Source organism: Alligator mississippiensis, chromosome 1, assembly GCF_030867095.1.
Source record: "Alligator mississippiensis isolate rAllMis1 chromosome 1, rAllMis1, whole genome shotgun sequence".
Classification (NCBI taxonomy): domain Eukaryota; kingdom Metazoa; phylum Chordata; order Crocodylia; family Alligatoridae; genus Alligator; species Alligator mississippiensis.
In genome coordinates this window covers 164470544-164495190 of record NC_081824.1, presented here as the reverse complement: position 1 = coordinate 164495190, position 24647 = coordinate 164470544, and the positions used below count along the sequence as shown (strand labels likewise).

General features: G+C 42.0%; 1 long non-coding RNA gene across 3 annotated transcripts in view; it reads left to right on the top strand.

Annotated features, from left to right (window-relative positions):
* LOC109286441 (uncharacterized) overlaps nt 1-24647 on the top strand; it is a 46088-nt gene that overhangs the window by 5032 nt on the left and 16409 nt on the right. For all 3 annotated transcript variants that reach the window (XR_002094479.2, XR_002094478.2, XR_002094477.2), the window contains exon 2: nt 5532-5594. This is a non-coding gene — a long non-coding RNA (uncharacterized LOC109286441). The remainder of the gene's footprint in view (nt 1-5531; nt 5595-24647) is intronic.

Here is a 24647-nt window from a genome sequence, read left to right as displayed (position 1 = left end):
TCTTCCTAGCGAACATCTTCCAACTCCATGGGATACCTAGTAGCTTTGTGTAAGCCTGAGGCCTCCAGTTTATATCCCACTTATGGTGAGAATTTCTGTGACTACTGAAAATACAACAGCATTGCTCCTCCACTTACCATGCACAATCTGATGGCCAGAGTGAGTAAATCAGGTTCACTGCTTCACTTTCTATTTTCCCAGTTTGATTTTACTCCAGTGAAGGAGTAAAACACCTTCACTGCTTTTTGAACTACCATCAGGATGACTGGGTAGCCCTCCTGCCATTTGAAGAATTTGTCTATACAGCTTGGATCATACCTGCCACAACACAGTTCATTCTATACCAATTATGGGTTCTACCCATGTTTTCAATCATCCCTGCCTGTTTCTTCACCAACCCCTGCTGCAGCAGAGCTTGTGAATCACCTGCAAAAGGTCTGGGTAGTTCTAAAATGGCATTTGAAATGGGACAAAGAGGTGTATACATGCTCTGTGGACTAGCATTGTGAGGAAGTCCCCTTATGCAAGGTAGGGGACTAAGCGTGGCTATCTGTGCAGCATCTGAGATCCACCCATCTTTCTGCCCAGCTCGATCACTGATACTTAGGCCCACACTGCATCTCAGTGCAGGTCAGTCTGGTGGCCTTCCAGTTGCAGCTACCTGAGTTTTCATGGGTCCATCCTGTTTTTCATGTCTTATTATTAAAACATTACAGAGAGAACCCAGGATGAGGAAGAATTTATAGTGAAGTAGGTCCTTGACAGAAAAAGGGTACAGGGGAAGTTCCATTACCTTATTGATTGGGAGGGCTATGGGGCAAATGATTGCTCCTGGGAACCAGCAGAAAACATGTGTGACCCAGAATTGGTCTGAGCCTTCCATCAGGCCCATTCCAGGAAACCAGGCCTTGGAGCACTCAAGGGTTGCCCTAGGGGACAGGGTAGTGTTAGAATCATGGGGATTTGAAAAGCAGGGTGGCTAGGCCTTAACTCCACCATGCAACTGGTCATATGTGAGCCCCAACCCAACCTGGTTCCTCTCATAAGGATATTAACAAGGAATCAGGTGATGAGGGGGAACCAATAGGCACTGTAAGGCCCTGATAGGAAGGCTATAAAACCCCTCCTATTTCCTTGCCTGTTTGTGTCCTTGGTTCTCTGCCCTGCTTCTGGTTTGTTTTTGTTGCTCCTGCCTGATCCCAGCCTCACCACAGTTCCTGCCCCTGCTCTGTTTGGACCTTTTGGCTCTGATCTACCTTCCTCAGAGAGCATGATACTGACTCAACCCTTGGCCTGAAGACCCAGAGCTTGACTCATACCTGGTGTGATTCTGGCCTGCTTAAGGTAATTTGTTGAGTGACCACCTATGGCCTCATTGATCCTGACAGGATCTGAGCTCAGAATGTGTGCCGATGTTCAGCAGATTGGGCTAATCTGTTCCCAGCCTAATTTAGTTCACCTCCTCAGGTGACCTAATTTAGATTGGACCAGCCATTTATTTATTTATTTGCTTTTGTTCAACTTCCCTGAACATATGCACAGATCTGCACTTAGATCTACCTAACCCTAGTTGGACTGATCAAAGTATAATGCCTGCGTGTACCCTAACTGTCTAATGCAATGACCATAATGCATATCAGAGTACAGCTATAGTATACTTGTGAGCATTTCCTCACTGAACTCTTAATACTTTTAACTCTTCTTCAGCTGGCACTTTTACAACCATTTCTCAAGTATTATTTTTCCCCAGCTGACACACTACAGAATACCCCATTTATCCACTTGTTAGTCCACATAAGTTCTGTTCACAGGGCACTTTTATATGTGTTCTGATACATTCTGATAAGAACACATTGGTGCAGACTTAATTAATCATGTTGTGCCACACAATTTGGAAATGATTAATCGAGTCTGCTGGAGCATTCTAATCAGAATGCTCCAGTGTCCTGCAGCACCTCATGTACGCAGCATCCCCGCATTTGAAAATGGTGGCAGGAGTGCTTTAATGAGCTTTAGTTAAAACGCTCCTGCTGATATTTTGAAATGCAGGATGCTGAATACATGAGATTGTGGGAACTGCTCTAATAAAAATGCCCCCCTCCTCTGCCTCTACCTTGAAGCATGTGTATTGTGTAGAGGTCCCCACAGTGTTTAGATTACAATTCTGAATCCCTGTTCTGCCTAAACTGCAGAATATCTGGAATTTATCAAGGATGATAATAACTACAACAACAATGGAGACTAATCTGCTGTAAACATAACTACTGTTTTCTTGCTTATGCAGTATTTGCCTGAATAAATATGGATAACAAGAAATATTTTCATATGGAGACTTTCAATAACAATGAATGGATTTTACATAAACTCATCGTTCTCAGGCCTCATTAGAAGAGCTTTACCCAGCCTGATAATTAACTGTAAAATTGTCCCTTAGAGAAAGTTTTATATTTAGAAATTTCTATACACCTTCTTTAGGGCATATGCATAAATATATTTTTAAAAATTACATCAAACTATTGTGATATTCTGCACAATTTCATCAGCAAATAGGCTCATTTGGTAAAGGAATTTACTGATGTTTTAAAAACATACTTTCATGTTAAAATAATATTTTAAAATCATATTCTCATTTATTATAAGATTAATACCTTCTAGTATTAAAATGTCAACTTTAAAAAAATTTAGCATCCTCCATCCTCATTATGGTCAGTGAAGTGTATGGGTTTCAATAATGGCAAAAATTTACCTGTAATTTACTTCTCTCCTGTGAGTACATTTTACATTTCTCTTGGCTTGATCAATGACATAAACTAGTAAACTACTTAGTTTTAAATGAATTTTGCGTTCATATCTTCATTCATTCATACAATTATGTAATTTCAGGTTAAATTTCAGGAGATTTACATTTTTTTTAATTCTGTTTCCTCTGGAAGTTAAAAAAAATGGAAATATTTATGTTGTTTGTGGATTCTACTGAAGGCTAATTTATCTAACGTGAACAAAAATGGACCTAATTTTCTTATTACAGGTTTGAACTCACTCCAAGACTTTTTTATATTTCTGAATCCACTTGCTATCTTGAACCTGAGTGTTAAAATTCTCCATGTTTCAATGCTTGCCTGTACATGAGGGAAAACATCAAAAGGCTGAAGCATAGCTCAATTAACTAGTGAGTTGAACAACTGCAGCAAAAAAATGAATAACAGGCAACTCTAATTATTATTTTTGTAAACCAAGCTGCTTGCTTCAACTGTATTTGAAATGGGGAGGATTTGTTGAGGAAAAGGTAAAGTCTCTTCTTATCTGCTGTTTGTTTCCTGAGGAATGGCATTCTGTCAGCAGCTGGGTCATGCCTTTATCCACTCGCCTTTATCCACTCCCTTGTACAGCACAATACACTGCCTAATGATCCCCCATGGTCCCTCAATCCTCCATCCCTATTTTTTAGTCCTCACAATCTGGACATGATTCTTCCAGCTAACAGGGCACAGATGTTACACATCTTGAATCTGTGCTGGGTGAGGTGTTATCAGAAACCTACGCATTTATTTGTGCTCTCCCCAGAGGGGGTAGGGGGAATTTATTGGCTACTGCAGGGACTCCAGACATTGCTGGCTTCAGAACTGGTCCTTTTCGTTACATTGCAGCTCAACCACAAAGGGACATTTACTTCTTTATTGGTATTTTTTTATGACAAACATCTAAGCATTTCATGATATTTAAAGATACATCAAATGAACTGCTAGAAGGTAGATCTTCTTCCCTTCTCTCTTTAATCCAGTTTGTTCCAATAAAATGGGCTGCTGTCTTATTCTATTATGTTACATTTTGTTACTACATGACTGTTCAGAGAAATGTTTATTTCCGCTGACAGAGAGGGCCTTAGGGGTGGGTGATATGGGCAACCACCCAGGGTGCCATGGTAAGGGGAATGCCACAAATGCAAGAGATGACTTGACTCCCATCAGTCAATGTCCATTTTAAGGATTACAAATTTGGTGGAAAAAATAAAAGAACGGTTCTTAAAGTAACTCATCCTAATTTACATTGGAATCTGAAGATCAGACCAAATTGGGCATACAGAATTTAGATTTGAATTGGCAGCCAAGACCTAGAGTAGAGCACTGGCATCATAAGTTTATTCTGGTTAGTCTCTGCCAAGGAAAGGGATTCATAAATATTGCTCTAGATGCAGCCCATGGGTAGCCTTTCCGGCTAGTCCTCAAAACATTTTTTTTTTTCCGACAACCTTTTTGTAGAATCAGAGGAAACTGGAAATAATTGCCTCAAACTAAATAAGTGAGAACTGTTATGTGAACCAAGGTTCAAGAACATCAAAATGATGGTAGGAAAGTTGTGAATATCTTTGTTCCTTGATAAGATAGAAATTTTAAATCATGTAAGAATATAACTCCATTGGCACTGTTAAGGTATGGCATCCATAGACACTTACTCTCATGAAACTACACTTTATTACTAATGAAGGAGAGATACAGTCTGTTCCTTGGGGAATGTCATAAAGAAAACACCTATCAACATGATATGATATTTTGAAGTATAATCTCTTGCTGCAGCAGACAAACTTCTAAAATGTGCATTTTCAATGAAAGTAAAGCCTTCAAAACTGGCTGGCCAAAATGATCTAGAAATCTCATGGGAACTGGCTCAATGAAATTTTTACCATTACTTTGGAGCTGATCAGAAGACAGATAACAAATAAAGACCACATAAAGTATATACAAATATTATAGAGAATTTTGTAAATTAAGAATTTTATAACGCATATGAACTCAACTTGGAAGAAGAAAAGAAAAAACTGTAATTCTGAAACACAAATGCAAAAGATTAATTATCTACACAGAAAGAATAATAACTTCAGCAGTGTGTATTATACTTACACCAAGTTTAGTTCTGATTAAAATACTGCAAATCATAAGAATGAATTTTTGTTTGTTAATTTTTAATTTTTATTGTACTATCATACAATTTTCAGCTACCCGATGTGTTACCTCAACATGTTAGCTTATTCCTATCTTCTCAATTGTTCCCCATAAAAGGAAAGCTTCTTTCCTGTAACACCTCATTTCCTTGAATTTAAAATTAACCTTGAAATACTTGGTAAATTAATTAATGCTGACAGTGACATTTTTCCAGACAAAATACCATTTTCTAGATTCTTAATTTCTTACTACTGTTTGGCTAAATCTTCTTTCAGCATAACTATTAATATCAGAAAGTGTCTAGAGTCTATTTAACTCTTGGGTTTGGATCACAATGATTAAAATGGATAAAATTACTTTCAGCCAATCCTATACCCTCATATTTGGTTCTGTACAGCCATGAGCAATAGAAACTTATTCCAAATATGGAAACTGAGATTTTTATGTATTTTTATAACCTGAGCAAGTGCAGGTTGAATATCCACAGGAATGAGGAAAGGAATTCCCAGGGTTCTCCTTGCTAAATTCTCTTATCTATTGTTTGGATTAAGGAGATGATGATGGATGATTTATTTTCTCCTCTTTCTCCAGACAAATGACCAGCAACCTCTTCTCCTCCCATGGGTCCTCACAACTGAGGATAGCCCTTTGAAGGTAAAGGAAATACTTTCTCTAACCTGGAAGTAGGCAGGAATAAGCATGACTTAGCATGAGTAAGGAGAGTGGAATCTGGTCCAAAAGGAGAGAAATCACTGCCACTGGATAATGGAGTGATAGTGACCTATTCAGTGCACGTGCAAGCTATAGTCAGTCTGAGGCTTCACACATACCAGGCTAAAAAAAACAGTAGATATCCCAGAAGGCTATCACTAGGTTGATCCTTTCTTGTACCAATCCCTCCCTGGTCTTCATTAATCCAGGAGAGAAGACAGTTACTTCAGTCATTTACAGGTCATGATTTACTCTGGTGTCCCTCTGCCCTGTGTAGTAGTTTTCCTATGCTGGCTGATACTTGATGCAGGGGTCCCCTGCATTTCAAAGAACAGGGGAAGTTTCAGGACTGTGAAATATACCCTTTATCTGAGTCCTAAATGTGAAATTTGGGCAAATGTAGAGGGAACTGTCAATCAAGCCTGGAAAGCTTGAGTTATGTGATTTACATTAAAATCTATAGCTCTCATGATAGCAGAGAGCAGCCTGAATACATTACCTCCTACAGGGTCCAAAATCCCAATCTCAATTTTTAAAAAATATACATTTTTTAACTGCTAATGATTGTCAAGCCTGTCTCATGATTTTGACTGCTTGGGCTTGGATTTCAGCAGTTTAAAGGCACTTTTTATGCTTTTTTCTTCTTGCATTTAAAATGTGGTAATTAGAAACTGAGGGTGTTTCCTGCTACCCCAGGATCTAGTCGTCATCATGTAGTTCTTTTCCACATCTCACTTCCTAATTTCTTTGCAATTTATTTTAGTCTGGATTTTAATCCTTGGTAGAATTCATTGATTCTGAAAATGAGGAGCCCTCAAGTTATTATTTAAATGATAAAAACAAGCCTGTTGGTTGAGAATACATTTCCAGTGTGGAAAGGCATAGGATGCATTTCTTCTGAATCTCTGATACATGATGACTCTGGATGCCTTTGTACTCAAATCAATAGCTTCCTCACTTACCCAAAGGGGAATTGCAGATTGAAGCATTAGGGCAGTAGCTCTCCTTCCAGGCTGCAGGCTACTATCCACATCTGTTCCTGACTAAAGGCAAGATATCACAGCTCTACAAACTCAAAAAATATTGCCATGGTAATTAATGACATTTTGTTCTGAGAGCAATGGCTGAATTTTTTTAAAGGGAAATATTTTCTCTGTTCTTAAAACAAACAGATAAAGGAATGAATTTGCCTTAATAACCTGATTAGAAAGGCATTGTAGTTCAGCAGCTGCACTGTGCACCATTTAGCTTAGAGTGCTACCTTGAAGAGAAGACAAAGGAAACATGATTGGAACAGAGAGCAATCAACAAAACACGGTGTATAGCAAATGTAATTGTTAGAAATTTGACTCTGCTGCTGCAGAACTCCAATGAAGGTAGAGGCCAGACCTGTATATTTATTTTTGTGCAAAGGCCTTACAGAGCATGCATTTCATGAACATTTAGTTTGACATTCCTGAAACAGACCCCTCCAGGAGTCTTTCTGTAATTAATACACATGATGTCTTTCAAGACATTGCGTCCCAAACTTACCAGTGCAGATTTCTGACTGATGTCTTTTAAAGCTTTGTTTTGAAGTTTTGAGAGAGCTTCAAACTCAACTTTCTTAAATGAACAGAGCTAGTCTAATTCCCTGTAGTTATCAGCTGACGGCTGAACACCTCCTTGATCATATTACAGAATACACCTTATTTTGTTCCTTTCTGGGCAGTTTAGTGTAGTTGTCAAAGTCATTAGAATATGCCTGCTAACAAAAGATGTTTCTTCTATTGTGTATTCAGTCCTATTGTTTGAAGTTAGTACAACCCTGTTTGAAAACAGCAGTTTCCATAGGAACAGTTTTCCCAAATAAATCTTACAAGGAGAAGTATGTCATAAATAATTGGTCTTATCCTGAGGGAACTGTTAAACACCCAAAGAAAATGCAAGGAGAGAGACAGAGAAAAGGCAAGCTATCAGAAAGGCACAAAGTGATGGCAGATTGAGAAAAGTACCTATTTTTTAAATCTCTCTACAATTCACTTTAAAATAAAGCTCTATAATCTCCCATAATATTAAAAAACCCAGAATCTGAAGTAGGAGCACATATTGATAATGTAACTTCTCTGAGGTAGATACTAAAGTGTCATTCATTTTTCCTCCTCTATTAGTATTAGCTCTGTTAAAAGTACAAACTGGTAAAGCCACCATCATTTATAAGGTGGTCATTTTCTATAGTAAAGACCACTTTAAAATATATTTGTGGTCCAGCACTTATGTAGCCTAATTTGCCAAAAAAATGAAATTGAAATGTGCTTTAAGCATATTTTAGAATAAAAACATAAATTACAAAGAAAATACAGTCAAATTCAAAAGGAAGCATTAATGGCCAACACTGCATTGTAATATATTTTCATCAATGACACGTTAATGATCTATGGGAGAGAAGGAAAACTATACACATGCACACATTTAATACCCCATCTTCCTGAGAGTAAATGTTATGGGTATTGTTACTCATGAATCCTTCAAAATGGGATACGAAAGAAACTATGACCCATCAAATCTCAAAGCCAAGTAGAGCTGAGTGGTTCACTATTGGACAGGAGGAACCCAACTGCTGTAGAAAAGGCAACAAGTGTTGAGGGAAATAAATAGTCCTTGTGATTCTCAATAGGCAATACAGGTTTTCCTCACTTTATGCAGGTTCTGTATTTGTGAATTTGCTCTTACACGATGACCATGTTTATACCAAAAATTCATTATATGTGAGGTAAATTCACTCTTATGCGATCAGTGCAGTGGAAGCCCGCAGTCAGCTGTTTTGTGCAGTGCATTGTGGGAGTGATGTGCACCAAAATATTGTCTGCTGTGTGGCTCTGTGCTCCTCTCTCGTTGTCTGCAACATGTGTTTCTGTGGTTGCCATCCCTGTCTTCTTAGCATCCCTCTCGCTTATCTCCTATGGATGTTACCCTGCCTGTACCTCCTACCAGTGATGTGGAGTTTGACACTGAACACCCTTCACCACCCTCTCTACCACCCTGTGCTTGTGTGTCCTGTCTGCTGTTGGTGAATACCAAAATTGTCTTGTAAAAGTGGTAGAAATGGGTCTGGGGGTCAGTACAGTCAAGGTCTTGGAACATATCCCTATTTCTTACATTGTACAGTGGGTTCCCTTTATGTGAATTTGAGTTATGCACCATTTTCCAGGAACACATTTACAGCATAAAGCAAGGGAAACCTATCCTATTGTATCAGAGATAATCCTGCAACAATGCCTCCATGGCTTTAGAGGTCACTGTCTGTCAGTTTTCAGAAGGGAGATAAAGCAGACCATTTTTGGTCTTTAAGAGTCCATCTACTTTCCTTAAGTGTTCCAGCATGGGTAACTATATTCATTCTCCCCAAATTGTTCACTCTACTTCTAATTTAATATAGAATCATTTCCTTCCTATTCAAATGCAGAATCCAAAGGCCATGTGCAGTTACCTACTTGCAAACTACAATGCTATACACCATTCTGTATGTGTATTGATGTACACTGTGCTTTGTAGATTGTTCTTTGTTCAGGTAATGCCTCTTTTGTCTTCTCTCAAGCCCGAATTTTAAGAAAAATGACATAATACAGCTGCTGAGCTACAAATCCTTTTATAACTGAGAGGCATAATGAAAATGTATTCTTAAACTTTTGATATATTCTTAAACTTATTTTGATAAAGTTTTGAGTATGTTTGTTTGGAGAAGTATTTTGATCTTCATTTTTTTTCACAATTGTATTGTTTCTTAGTTACTTTTAGAGGTCTAATTTTGATTAACTTTGCCTATAAGCCTCAATCAGTGCAGCTTCCAAATCGGAGTAAAAGCCCTAAGTAAAATCCTGACTCTAGTGACTTTAGTTGAATCAAGATTTCATCTACAGGGTTTTTGTTTACAGCCATGGATAACTCTAGAGCACAATTCTGTGAAGGTCTGTGGCTATCTCTAGAAAGTTTGTCTGGAAAAAAATATACTCCTCAAATAATTTGAGCTGTTTCTTCTCTTTGTTTCTGACTGAGCTAGCAAAATAATCAACGAGGCCATTCTTCTGAATGACATTTTTACTCCAGCTTAATTTCTCTCAGAACCAGCTCCCAAGAAACTTATTTCCATTGTGCTACCATTTAGGAAAATGGCGTGGCTGACTAGTTTAGAGTATCTCATCAATTCAAATAAGATATATAGTCAGGCTGTAAAGCATCTGATGTGATGCATGTTATATTCTTTAGAAAACTGTCTTTCTGCAAATGAATAATGTTTCTAAACCATTGAAAGGACTGTGATTATACTATTTTTCCTTTGTAAATCTGCCAAGTCTGGTTCACCAGAGCTCAGAGAAGAACTCTAACTTACATCTAGTACACAATGGGAGCATCTACATGGGACGCTGTGTTGCCATAGCTATGAGCTACGGCAAAGTAGCATCGGTGGGCAGGAATTATGACACCAATGCTACTGTGCAGCAAGAAGCTCCGCTACTCCACCCAGAGTCATCTGCCATGCATCAGAGTGCGTGTGGAATGGGCATTCCTTGGAGACAAGTAGCAGCAGTGCACAAGGTGGGCCGCTGCTACTTGTCCCCAGGGAAACTTACATTCCTGCTCATCTGGACATGCCTTAAAGTTCCTTACAGTGCTAGCATGTTTGCTTTTACTCCTTTAAGGTAAGATTAGGTTCAATGGAACTCTATTTATTTACACCAGATGAGACACTGACTCTGGTTTGACTCTGTTAAGACCTTAAATAGCTTTTGATGTAAAATCTTCAGAATAATAGACTGTATTCTGAGATAGGGAGGGTGACATCTGAAATAATCCCTCCTCAGCTAACATAGGGTTTTGGAAAAGCAATGGTTGATTTTTAGGGTATTTTAAATGGCAGGTTAGGCAAACCTTACAGCCTCTGTATTGTGAAACATAATGGAGTTTTGTCACAAAGAGAAAAAGGTTGCAGTATGCAACATGAAGTAAAAAGTGAAAGATAGACTTGTTGAAAGGCCTGAGGAAGCATCAGAGGAGAGAGCTGCATGGGGGATATCAGGGTGGGTTTCTGCTATATGCCACCAAACCAGGAGAAAGAGGTGAATTAAGACTTTTTTAAAGGGACATCTGATGGGAGGGAAATACTGCAGTGCACAAGCAGTCCAGCAAATTATTGGAGTGTGCTGTGAATGATATTTGACATACATGATAGAGAGGCCAACTAAGGGGGACCCTTTTCCACCTACTGCTCAAAGGTAACTTAGGTGACAGTGACCACAAAATGAGAGAGTTTAAGATCCTCAGGGCAGGAATGAAGGAGAGCAGTAACAACAGAAAAAGACACTGGACTTCAAAAAAGCAGACTTCAACCAACTCGGGGAACTGGTGGAAACTTGGGAAACTTCAGAAAAGCAGACTTCAATCAACTTGGGGAACTACGGCGGAAAAAAGTGGGGCAGGGCACAGCCGTGGACCCTGCCCTGAGGCAGCCAGAGGCTGGGTCCTCCACAGAGATGCTCTGGTAGCAGCTAGAGCATCTCTATGGCTGGCCCTCACCCTGGTGCCAGCTGCAGGGAGCTGGACTGGGCTCCTGCTGGTAAGTGGGGGGGAGGGTCTGGAGGAGGGTGGAGGGCACTATGAGGTCAGTCTGACCTCAATACCTGGAAAGATCAGGTCCTCAAGGAATCTACTGTGAAGCACCTAGAGGAGAACAAGGCATTCAGGAACAGCCAGCATGGGTTTGTCAGGAGGAAGTCATGCCTAACCAAACTGATTTCCTTCTATGATAGGATGACAGGCTCTGTGGATGGAGGGAAAGCAGTGGATGTGATATACCTTGACTTTATCTAGGTGAAGTCACCTGGCATTTTCATTAACAAGCTAAGAAAATACAGACTAAATGAAAGTACTTGTAAAGTAGCTACATAACTGGTTGGATCATCACACTGAATGAGGGCACAATATCTAGCTGGGAGGACGTATAGAGTGGGTTCCCCACAAGTCTGTCCTAGGTCCAGGATACTTAAATATCTTCATTAATGATTTGAATGATGGGATCAAGAGCATGCTTAGTGAATTTGCAGATGGCACCAAGTTCGGTGGAGTTGTAGCTACTCTGAAAGGCAGGACTAGGATCCAGAACGACATGGATAGACTGGAGAAAGGATCTTCAATCAACTAAATTAAATTCAGCAAGGATGATTGCAAAGTCCTGCACTTGGGATGGAATAATTGCACGCAGAAATACAGATTGGGGAATGACTGGATGGGCTGCAGCAGCACAGAGAAGGACCTGGGGGTTACAGTAGACCATAAGATGAATATGACCCAACAGTGTACTCTTTGTGCAGAAAAAGCTAACAGCATACTGGATTAGATTAACAAGAGTATTATTTGCAAACCAAGGGAAATGATTCTATCATCCTGTTCAGAACTTGTGAGGCTTCATTTGGAGTACTGTGCCCGGTTTGGGCGACACACTTCAAGAAGGATGTGGACAGATTAGAAAAGTCTCATAGGCAGGGACAAACATTATTAGAGTCCTAGGAAACATGACTTGTGAGGAAGGGCTAAAAGAATTAAGGTTATTTAATTTGGAGGAGAGAAGACTAAGCAAGGGATTTGATAGGTCTTCAAATGCCTAAAGGGTGATTACAGAGGATGGAGATACAATATTCTTTGTGACTGTAGGAAACAGGACTAGAAAGAAGGGGCTCAAGATACATTAGAAGAAACTTAGGTTGGCGATGCAAAAGAACTTTCTGAATAGGAGGGTGGTTAAGCATCAGAACAGGCTACCTAGAGAAATTCTGGACTCTCCATCCCTGGAAATTTTCAAGAGGAGGTAAGATTGACAGTTGATTAGGCTAGTTCAGTCAGGAATGATCCTGTGTTGAGCCAGGGGCTAGACTAAATTAAGAAATGATGGAGCAAAGTCTCTTCCAGCCCTGCTTTTACAAGATCCTATATGTGACAGCATATACAAAAATATATTAAAAAAACAAACAAACACGATTACTTCATTTGATCTGAGGGATGACATTGAACTGTACATGGGTACAATACTGGGGTGTTGTTGCATGGCAAAATGAAAAGAAACTGGAGTATTGGTCTTGGTTTACATCTGAACTTGCAAAAATGTTTGGGCTTGTGGCAACTATGGCAGCCTATACACGAGCACCAAGGCTGCTTGGATGTGCTGGAATTCCAATGTGTTGGAGCAGACGAGTCTGCTGGATCATGGCAATTGCTGCACTAGCAGCTTCCTGCATCTCATGTATCAGTGTCCCTGTGCTTAAAAATGGCTTCAGGGTGCTTGAACTAAAGCTCGTTCAAAAAGCTGGTGCCCCCACTGCCATTTTTAAGTGCATAGATGCTGATATGGGAGATGTGGTGACACTTTAAAGCAGCTCTCAGAGCTACTTTAATTACCCCCCCCCCACCCCCACCTCCACCTCCAAATCACATGTAAAAGTGTCCTATAGCTCTATAATACTCTGTGCTTTGGATCATGACACTAAGAATAGACTCCGATCAAGAAATGGAGCAGGAAGCTAGAAGCGTTGACTTCGTAGCTCAGGTTGCAAAACTGAGTTTTGCCAGTGAAATCATGCATCCCTTTGAAAGCAGAAGGCTCTCAGGGTGCCAGATGATTATACTATCTACAAGAAACAATTTTATCACCTGTAATTTGATATAAATGCAGTATAAAATCTTATGTAGATTCTATTATACTCCTTTCAGATTATGTGCTGTGAAATTACTGTCTCATAAGCAGTGCTGGAGAAAATGTAATGAAAATGGGAATTTAAAAGAGACAATTTGATTCTGGCTCAAAATACAGAAATTCTGACAGAAAACAATAACTGTTACCAAAAATATTATTGGAATGAGAAGTACAGAATTCCCTCTGCAGGAAATAATCTTAGGAATAGAAAATATAGACATAGTAAATACTAAAAACCAAAACTGCATGAAAGTGCTATTTGTGACAGGGAAATATTCTATATTAAAGATATAAAAATTAATATTTCTGCCTTCTTATAGTCACTGATCATTGTAGTTTATGCACAGACTGGAAATACAACATTGAATTCATTCATTTTGATACAACACAAATAAAGGTTGTATAGTTGCCTTTTTCCTTTTTTTGTTTTGTATTATTTTGTTTTTATTTCCTATTAAAATCTTTCCCTCCATCCATCACATCCTGCTTCTTCCCCAGAAACCATCACTGCTGTTCCCAGTAAAGACAAATTAATTCTGCTATTAAAACAGCAATTCAGCCTCTCTAATTCCAGTTTCACTGTTCCTCAAATGTTGAAAACCCAGGAGTTCAACTGTTCCCTGCCAGTCAAGATATTTTTTTAAAGATAGCAAATGTGGATATTCTTATTTATTTATTCATTTTATGTTAGGGTTTCCATATTAATGGGTTATACTTCCTACCCTTAAAATTCCCCGCAAACTAGGACTGCATTGGAATGTAGCAAATAACCTACAAAAGCTGGGAGTTCCCTGAAAGAATAAAGTGGTTAAGAATTTATTAATGTATATATCTTCTATTTTCTTATTTATGTCATATAAAACGAATTCAGGCAGGGTATACCTTTTTGGTTGACTTAGAAGTTGACAAGGTAATAAGGGATAAAAATAATACCAAAATGATAATGTGCAAGAGAGAGAATTTGTAAAGTATTACTAAACCGTGTATACATTTGTTAGCCTGTGACTGGATGGCTCAGGGAATAATTTATGTATAAAGATGCAGGTTTTTACAGGAACTTTGGAATCCTCCCAAGATGCTAGCTAATCTGATATTCTGAGTGGGCTCTCATATGGATTTTGGAACAATTCAGAGACACAAAGAGACTAGTAGCTTCCTCACTTACCCATTTAATTGCTGTTACACAAGCTGCTAAGAAAGACATTATTGATAGTTTAGACCACTTTTAAGAAAGTGTGTTTTTTTAAAATGCTGGTTGATCTTTTAGTAGTAATAATTGTCTAGCAATAAGTTAGCAGCAATTGATCAGTGAAGATGTTCTGATTATAGGGGAGATTTTAATTGTGGAATTGATGAAGTTACAGATAGAAGTCATCTGGATTCTCACCCATTATCTGTATTTTTATTGTGCAAGCCAGAGATTTAATTGATGTATAGAGGAATTTTAACCCTTATATTAGGCAATATACTTGATTGGGTAACTGTCAATTTGTACTTAGTGATACTAAACAAATTTTATGTTTTTCAAAATCATTTAATATCCTGATTGCCAGTCAGATTATCCCCAGTTGGTTCTCTGCCAGTCTGGTTTTGTTTTCTTTAATTTCAGCCTCCATTCATGCACATGGTCAGTATTCCAGCACCTGCTTTTGACACATCATTTTTATTTTTTCATTATGTTTTAACTTTCCCAAGGAGAACTGAACCTGGAACACTTTTTCCCCCCATGAAGACAAAGGTTTAAAATAGATGTTTTTGCCAGCAATGTTCCTAGCTGGTAACACTAATGGACTAACAGAATAAATCAGAACCTGCACTCAGAGGACTTGAAAAAGTATTCGATAGTCAATAGAATGTAAGCCTGAGTTAGTTCCTTAAACAGCCGAGTTGAATTTTTTTGGAGGGAATAATACTTTTGCCAATAATTCCCACTTTTTAAAAAAAACCTATTCCTTGATATCAACAAAATTATGGTGAAAAAAAATTCAGAACAGTCTAAATGTTTCATCTTGACATTTTCTAAATGAAACTTTGCAATTTTTATTTTCAAAATTGTCTTTTATTCCAAAAATGAAATCATGGAAACGAAGGCTAAAAAAGGTTTAAATAATCTTAAACCAAAATGAAATACTTCCTTCCAGTTTTGGTTTACCCATTTAAAAAAAAATAAATATTAGGCCACCAAACTGGAAAATCCATCATTCATGCAGCCCTATCTACAGTATTAAAACTAGGTTTTGCTAGTACTTTTGAATATCAGGGTCACAGATGCAGTAGTTTGTATTTGGTGATGTAAATGTGCCTTTTTTTTAATGGGGCCTGTTCTATGCCCAAGTAGGGAAAGAGCTAACTGTCCACAAGGAAGGTCACAGCTGAGTGTCCTTACGAAAGGGTGGTACAAAGACACAAAGAAACTTTTGGCTGTCTGTTTTCCAGTGTAAGCGGAAAGAGAATCAGTGCCTGTACACACATTTGATTGTGATAAATTATCAAAATCCCACATCCTAGAGGGAGAGGAGGAAGAGTGAACCTTAGGCAGCTTAGAAAGAAGGTAGGGGGAACTTTCTCTTCTTTGTTCCTGATTTCTGATTAAATCCATTTGTACATGTCCTTTGACTCAGCTATATTTTCAGTTAGTTTAGAACTAGTTTGGCCTGGCAGTAGAAGGATCATTTTCTTACCATTCATAGATGTTAGGGTCGGAAGGGACCTCAATAGATCATCAAGTCCGACCCCCTGCATAAGCAGGAAAGAGTGCTGGGTCTAGATGACCCCAGCTAGATACTCATCTAACCTCCTCTTGAAGACCCCCAGGGTAGGGGAGAGCACCACCTCCCTTGGGAGCCCGTTCCAGACCTTGGCCACTCGAACTGTGAAGAAGTTCTTCCTAATGTCCAGTCTAAATCTGCTCTCTACTAGCTTGTGGCCATTGTTTCTTGTAACCCCCGGGGGCGCCTTGGTGAATAAATCCTCACCAATTCCCTTCTGTGCCCCCGTGATGAACTTATAGGCAGCTACAAGGTTGCCTCTCAACCTTCTCTTGCGGAGGCTGAAAAGGTCCAGTTTCTCTAGTCTCTCCTCGTAGGGCTTGGTCTGCAGGCCCTTGACCATACGAGTTGCCCTTCGCTGTACCCTTTCCAGGTTATCCGCATCCTTCTTGAAGTCTGGCGCCCAGAATTGCACGCAGTACTCCAACTGCGGTCTGACCAACGCCCTATAGAGGGGAAGTATCACCTCCCTGGACCTATTTGTCATGCATCTGCACGATAAAGTGCCATTGGCTTTTCTGATGGCTTTGTCACACTGCCGGCTCATGTTCATCTTGGAGTCCACTAGGACTCCAAGATCCCTTTCCACCTCTGTGCCACCCAGCAGGTCATTCCCTAGGCTGTAGGTGTGGTGGACATTTTGCCTCCCTAGGTGCAGCACTTTGCATTTCTCCTTGTTGAACTGCATCCTGTTGTTTTCTGCCCACTTGTCCAACCTATCCAGGTCTGCCTGCAGCTGTTCCCTGCCCTCCGGCGTGTCCACTTCTCCCCATAGCTTTGTGTCATCTGCAAACTTGGACAGAGTACATTTCACTCCCACGTCCAAGTCGCTGATGAAGACATTAAAGAGTATCGGTCCAAGGACCGAACCCTGCGGGACCCCACTGCCCACACCCTTCCAGGTCGAGACCGACCCATCCACCACGACTCTTTGGGTGCGACCCTCTAGCCAATTCGCCACCCACCGGACTGTGCAGTCATCCACATCACAGCCTCTTAACTTGTTCACCAGTATGGGGTGGGATACCGTATCGAAGGCCTTCCTGAAGTCTAAGTATACGACATCCACCCCTCCTCCTGTGTCCAGGCATTTCGTAACCTGGTCATAGAAAGAGACTAGGTTGGTCAGGCACGATCTGCCCGCCACAAACCCATGCTGGTTTCCCCTCAGCATAATTTGCCCTGCTGGGCTCTCACAAATGTGAGCCTTGATAATTTTTTCAAATACTTTACCAAGGATGGAGGTGAGACTGACTGGCCTATAGTTGCCCGGGTCCTCCTTCCTCCCCTTTTTGAAAATGGGGACCACGTTAGCCCTTTTCCAGTCCTCCAGGACTTGGCCCGTGCACCATAAGCATTCGAATATTCCCGCCAGTGACTCTGCAATGATGTCGGCCAGTGCCTTCAGCACCCTCGGATGGAGCTCATCCGGGCCTGCCAACTTAAAGGCATCCAGTTCTTCCAAGTGACTCTGCAGCATCTCAGGGTCTATGCACGGTAGTCTGGCACCTTGCTGCTCCCTCTCTACAACCCCAGTGAGAGACTTGTCGTGCCCTTCACTTAGGAACACTGAGGCAAAGAACTCGTTGAGGAGTTCAGCCTTGTCCCCCCATCTGTCACCAATTGTTTCTGCCCATTTAGCAGCGGTCCTATTCCTCCCTGGGCCTTCCTTTTACTCCCAATATATCTAAAAAACAATTTCTTGTTGTCCTTTACTTGGGGTGCCATCCTCAGCTCCATGGTAGCTTTGGCCCGCCTAACTGCCTCCCTACAAGCACGAGCAGAGGAGGTATATTCATCTTTAGTGATCTCACCCTGTTTCCACTTTTTATGTGCTCCCCTTTTGGCCCTTAGGCTGCCCTGGATTTCTCTGGTCAGCCATGGAAGCCTCCTGGCCCCTTTCCCTCTTTTGCCTCGCTCGGGGATTGTCTTGCTTTGTGCCCGAAGGATCGTTTCCTTTAGGCACAGCCACCCTTCTTGGGCACCCATCCCATCAAAACTCCTACTCTGCAGTGCTTCGTTGACTAATCGCCTGAGTGCATTGAGATCAGCTTTCCTAAAGTCTAGCACTTTCACCCTACTAGTTACCTTACCCACTCGCCGTCTTATGTTGAATTCTATTATAAGGTGATCACTGTCTCCCAGATAGATACCGATCTGGAGGTCCCCTATCATGTCATCTCCCGTTGCCAATACCAGATCCAGTATGGCATTCCCCCTAGTGGGACCATGCACCTCCTGTGTCAGGTAGAGGTCCTGTACACAAGTTAGAAACCTGCGTGAGCGATGGGACCTTGCTGTCTGCGTCTCCCAGCAGATGTCTGGGTAGTTTAGTTCCCCCATGACTACCGCCTCTTTAGCTTTTATGGTCTCCGTGAGCTGCCTCAGGAGCCCCGCATCTATTTCTTCCCCTTGATGTGGGGGTCTGTAGCAGACCCCTACCACCAAATCCCTTTCTCCTTGCCCCCCATGTAGCCTAACCCACAATCCTTCTACTTCCTCAACCTCGGATTCTGTCTTGATGAGGGTTGATGTGTATTGCTCACTGACATAAAGTGCAACCCCCCCCCCCCTTTCTTCCCCGACCTGTCCTTTCTATACAATCTATAGCCCTCAATATGTACCGCCCAGTCATGGGATGAATCCCACCAGGTCTCTGTTAGCCCCACTAAGTCATAGGTGTTTAGTGCAAGCAGGAGCGCTAGTTCATCCTGCTTGTTCCCCATGCTCCTAGCATTAGTATATAGGCACTTGAGCCCTGCGACTGGTGCCTTTGCTGCCCCCCCGCTCCGAGTCCCATGGGGCCCATTGTTTCTTACCTTCTTGTTTCTTACCTGTTCTGTAGTGCTGGCCTCTCCATGGCTTTCAGGTTCCCAATGTTCTCCTTCTTCAGGCTGGGCTGTCCTTGTGGGTGCCACATGGTTTGGTGGTCCACAGCTTCCTCTGCCTTCGTACTCCCCTCCCCCCGACGAGCCTAGTTTAAAGCCCGCCGGAGGAGATCCGCCAACCTAGAAGAAAACACACGCTTACCTTTGGGGGACAGGTGAAGCCCATCCCAGCTGAGCATGTCCCTCGTCGTGATGTGCGGGTCATTGTCCAGGAAGCCGAAGCCTGCCTCGAGACACCACTGCCGAAGCCGCCAGTTGGTCTCTCTGATGCAGTTCTCCTGCCGTCTTCCTCGTCCGGTCACTGGTAGGATGGAAGAGAAAACCACCTGGGCACCTGGGCACATTGTCACTGTACATGTCTTGCACAGAACTGATCTTTTTGAAGGCATAGGAAACCATACCAGTTCAATCCCACATGGACCTGTCATATCCCTACTCATTATTTCTTTGCTTGCAAAAGGAAAAATACAAGGTACATAATACTGTTTGAAAACATCATTAAAAGCAAGAGTCATTGCCCTGTGGATATCTCATGATTTGCAATGGGGGTTTATTTTGATCTGTTCCCTGAAGAAATTGTGTCAGGCTGAGACCCAGAAGCAAGGATTTCCCAAAGACAACAGGAGAACTTGAATGTGATTTTGATTTTTACAGAATTGACAACTGCCCTTGATGCACTAAATAGTGGGAAGGAAGGTAGCAATGAAAACCTTCATGAAGGCTAAATAGAGAGGTTCAAAAAGCCCATGTCAGAATTGATCAAACTTACATGGGTTACTGTAAACACTGCAGGTTAGTTTGGGAGTGAATGAAACACATGTTCACCCTTTGGTGAGGGGAGGGAGGTGAGGCACACAGGCTGCCTGCACTGGCCAAGGCCAGCAGGTTGGGGGAGGTCTTGCATGGTTCCCAGCAGGCTGCCAGGGCTGCCAGAGACTGCCAACACAGTAGAACAGCTGGGCCACTCCCAATTGGCTGCTGGGCAGGGCTGAGCATCCTCCCCCCCATCATATTCAGCCACAGGCATCTGTCAACTGCAGGCAGGCAGCAGGGGCAACCATGCTGGCCCATACCCTGCAGCCTGGTCATGCTCCCTGGGGCTGTGCCCATTTGTGGGGGCATGGAGAACCCTGTGAGGGCTCCAGCACACTAACCCAGGGACCCCCATTCTCTTGCTCCCAGGCGCAGCCCCAGGGTTCCCTGAACTTGGCTGCATGCCATGGCTGAGCATAACTCCACCTGTTGCCAAATCATCATCAGCCACTGTGCTGACTCAGCTCTGTGAAAGCCCAGAAACAGGGCTGGCTGGGTGCTCGGCTGGAGCAGCTAAGCACAGGGCAAGTGCTAGAATGCCTCCTTGTATGGGGGGAGGATACTAGGGGCCATGGAGGAGCCTGGGATGCTGGTGGACAGTGACCTCACTTGAATCGATAGAGGATCTGGTACAGAAGTTCAATGCACCAGTCTAAGCTAAATCAATTACATTTGGATGCACAATGATCCAGAGTTATCTTAGATGGGTAGAACCCATCTTTAAAATTGAGTTCTGCCATTTTTAAACTAATCTCTGTGCACTGAACTTCTGCACAGTTATGGGTTTAGACAAGTATCTGAGCACTTATTCCGGTAAAAGTGTAGTGGTGGCTGTGTGGTAGTGCTTTCCCCAAACCCCTGTTTTTAATGAAGGGGCCAAGAAGGTCATGATCGTGGATGTAACCATCCCCTTCGAGAACTGGTGCCAAGCCTTCACTGATGCCCGGGTTCACAGGTGGGAGAAGTACGCCCTGCTGGCTGACATCCTGAGGGGCCATGGCTACGATGTGACGGTCAACGTGTTCATTGTGGGAACGCTTGGAGCCTGGGACCCCAGGAACGAGAGCATCCTGCATGCCTGCCACGTCTTCCACCACTATGTCAAGCTGATGCACGGCCTCATGGTGTCTGACACCATCCGTTGGTCCTGCAACATCTATGTGGAACATATGACAGGCCACCCCCAGTACTCTGACCCCACCAGACAAACCGCCGCCGGACTGGACCCAGAGGGGACCGCCTGAAACCCCCTGCCCCCACCCCCACCGCACCAGTTGGACCTTCACTTTGACAGAATTCTTCAGCAACAGGCGACCCTGCTCCACCTGAAGAGGACCCCCGTGATGAGACTCTATATGGACTGAGACACTTTTCTTTGAACCACTTCTTCCACCATTGTGGACCATTGTAACGGGTTTGTGTGTATCTATATTCTTTCTCTCTCAGCGTCGTGAGACCCCTCCCTCCCCTTCCCCCACCCCCCTTCTCCCCCACCCCCAGGCTAAGTTGGCTAACATTGTATCTCCTGTAACCTAGTTGCATTCCCCTCCTTACCCCCATCCCTCTAATGTTAGTCCCTCGCTGGAGCGATATGTATTTCCCTACTGGCTTTGTCATCTTTTTTGGATTCACAATCCTAAACATCTACTAATAAAAGTCAATCTGTACCTAGCCAAAGAGTTTCATAAGACATGTTTGTTTGACTGGTGCATTATTCACTCCTAATTCTTGAGGTCAGCATCAAGGAGGAAGAGTCTGAGTTGCTGCTGAGTTGGCATCACATTATAGGCTAAGAAGTGGAAGGAGGTCAGCCAATAATAAATCTTGCAAACAGAATTGCTTATTTCAGATTGCAGTGTCCTCAGAGACTACTCTCCCCCTTTCTGCCCAGATAAACATTCACACCTTAGAAGCAATTGGTTTTTACTGTCTTCTGATAAGATGGAGGAACTAGATTTTAAACAGAAAACATTTGTTGTTGCTGTTAGTCTCTGACAGAACCGGAGAAAAATACATTGCCTGAATTGTGTAGGGATGTTGCATATGTTTGGAGGATTCTAAAATTTCAGAGAAAGGACAGGACCTTGCAATTATCAAGACCTTTTGGTGGATATCTTTTCTAATAGCCTTTCTAAACATAATGAAAGTTTATATTCTAAGGAAACAGTGGCCTTTACTGGTTTGTTTTCCCTTTAAAACCAGATTTAAGAGAGCTCTACTTCTCAGAATACTTCAAGGGTTCTTGGTGGATATCTCTGGATGCTTAAGTTTCCAGGCTTCAAACTAATTCTGCTAAGCTTACAAGATTCTGTTAAATGTAAAATCTGTCCTTGTCAAAAAAAGTGTTAAGATATTTAAATACTATTTTTAGTAAAAGCTTGTCAGTTTTAGAATCTCAAGGATCTTCCTGATGTTGTCTGAAGGGAGGCAATGCATGGGAAATTCAGTATGGGAAATATATATGTAACCCAGGTGGTATGCGGAAAAGTACCCCCTCTCCAATTGAAGGGAAATCAGTGGGTGCAGGTTTGCTGTGGGGGTGTGGCTGTCTATATGTAGGCCAGCTCACCTCCCTTCCCTACAGAGCAGACAGCAAGGACACACAGTGATATTTAACTATGTACAAGCTAAGTGATACACAATAATATAAAACTTATAACCATAAACATACATACAAATATATCTCTGTATACATATGCATATATTATTTACAGATATAGATTTACACTAACAATAACCCTTATTCACCATTATCTTAGGCAAAAGTGTAATCCTCTGTGGCCTCTCATTCAATGTGCAGCTTCTGCCCCTCAACAGACAAAAGAGCACTGAATAACAAAACACAGGTTAATCATCAATTCAACACAGGGATACCTGGTGGTGACAGAGCAATAATTAAACAGAACACAATAAAGTTATATCACATATGCAAAAATAACCAATATAATAGATTCAGACATAAACAGCTTACAATCCTTTCAAATAGCAACAATAAGGACGCAATATTACAAACAGAATCCCAATGGCATAAATGACCAGACTGCACTCAATGGCACAGCAGCTATGCCCAAAGAAGAAATGGTGAAGATCCCAAGTGAAGATCCCATTACCTAACAGAACATAATTACCCCCTCCCAAATCACTCAGCTAGGAGGAGTCCATAACCATGACACCACCCCTAAAAAACAGGGGCCCTAAACTCCTCTCTGTGCCCAGGGGCAAATCATCCTTACTTCTCATGGGGTTTCCTCTTGATCCCCTGCAATGAGGAAGGCCCCTCCTTCCCTGTGGGAATCCCCTTTCTGGGTAACTCATGACTTCCAGCATCCTCCCTCACAGGGGTGGTCTACCTGTTCAGTCACTGCTCGCAGCAGGAAGGTTGGAGCTACCTGGTGCAGCCACTGGGGCCTATCAGCCCTCTTTCAGCCCCATGCACTGCCTGTGCACCAAGGGGTGCCTCCCTCATGCAGGGTGGGGACCTGCACTGCTGTGTACCATGACCGAGGTCCCTTCAGCTCTGTTCAGCTCTCAGTCCTGTGCACCTCCTTGCATACCAAAAGGGCCCTGCCTAGGGCAGGGATGGAGGCGCATGCTGCCTTATGCAACTGTGGTGACCCATCAGCTCTATAGCCCTGTGCACCAATCCATGCACTGATGGCCTACCTCCTACCTCATGCAGGGTTAGAGACCCGCACAGCCTCATGCAGTTGCCAGGGTCCCATCAGCTCTCCACCAGCCCTTGCACCACTCTGTGCACTGAAGGGGTTGGGCTCCTGCCTCAAGAAGGGTTAGAGACCCATGCTGCCTTGTGCAACTGCCGGGTTCCCATCTGCTCCCAGACCCTCCATGCACTGGTCTGTATACTGTTGTTCCTGTCTCTACCAATCCAGGCTGCTGGGGAGCCCACTGGCCAGCCTACCATATATATATTAATCTACACCCCCTTAGTGACCATCAGGATAAGTTCAGTGGAAGGTAAGACATAAGGTAATTGCCATAATATGCTTCTGAACTCTGAATAGTGAATCATTCATTTCTTACTCTGCTTGCTAAGGAAAATAAGAACTTTAAAATGCTTTAGATTATACATCATCTGGCTTGAATGTTACTATTCCCAATTTATATAACAAAAGAAAATGTCCTCAGGCATTCTGATTTTGTGGTGACAGCCTCAACAACCAAAGCATTTTCCAGTTCTGTGTCTAAGGGAATGATGTCCATCTATAGTAATTGTAGTTCTGGTGCCTGTCAGAGAGTGGTGATTTTGAGATGCATCAAGCCATATGTATTTCAGACAATACCTCATAAACAGCTGATATTAGAACTACTGGAAACAGAATCACTGCACCTGGGAGCACCAATTATTGTGCTAGATATGAGCTCAAAGAGCATCTTGGAAGCAAGGATCCATTACTGAAGATCTACATTGTTAATTACAATTATCTGCCAATTTCAGATTTTGACCACTTGGGTAGATCCATCCAGATCTGTTTTTTTATTTATTGATTGATTTTAAAACTTACACCTTTTAGTTTTCCCATGTGCACCTTCCCATTAGTCATGGCTCCAGCACAAAGAGATGAAAATGTTAAATTGAATAATCATACTTTATTTTATTTATTCCAAAGCATTTGACATGGAAAGCAGTTTTGTACAAAGAGGATGTGTCTACATGTGCCCCCCATGGCACAGTTGTTACTGTGCCATCATTTAGTTACTGCATTACTGTGCCATCCTGGTGGCCCATTGTTATTTTTAGCAGATATGTCACCATAACAAGGTTCTATAGCAAGGCAGCTTATCA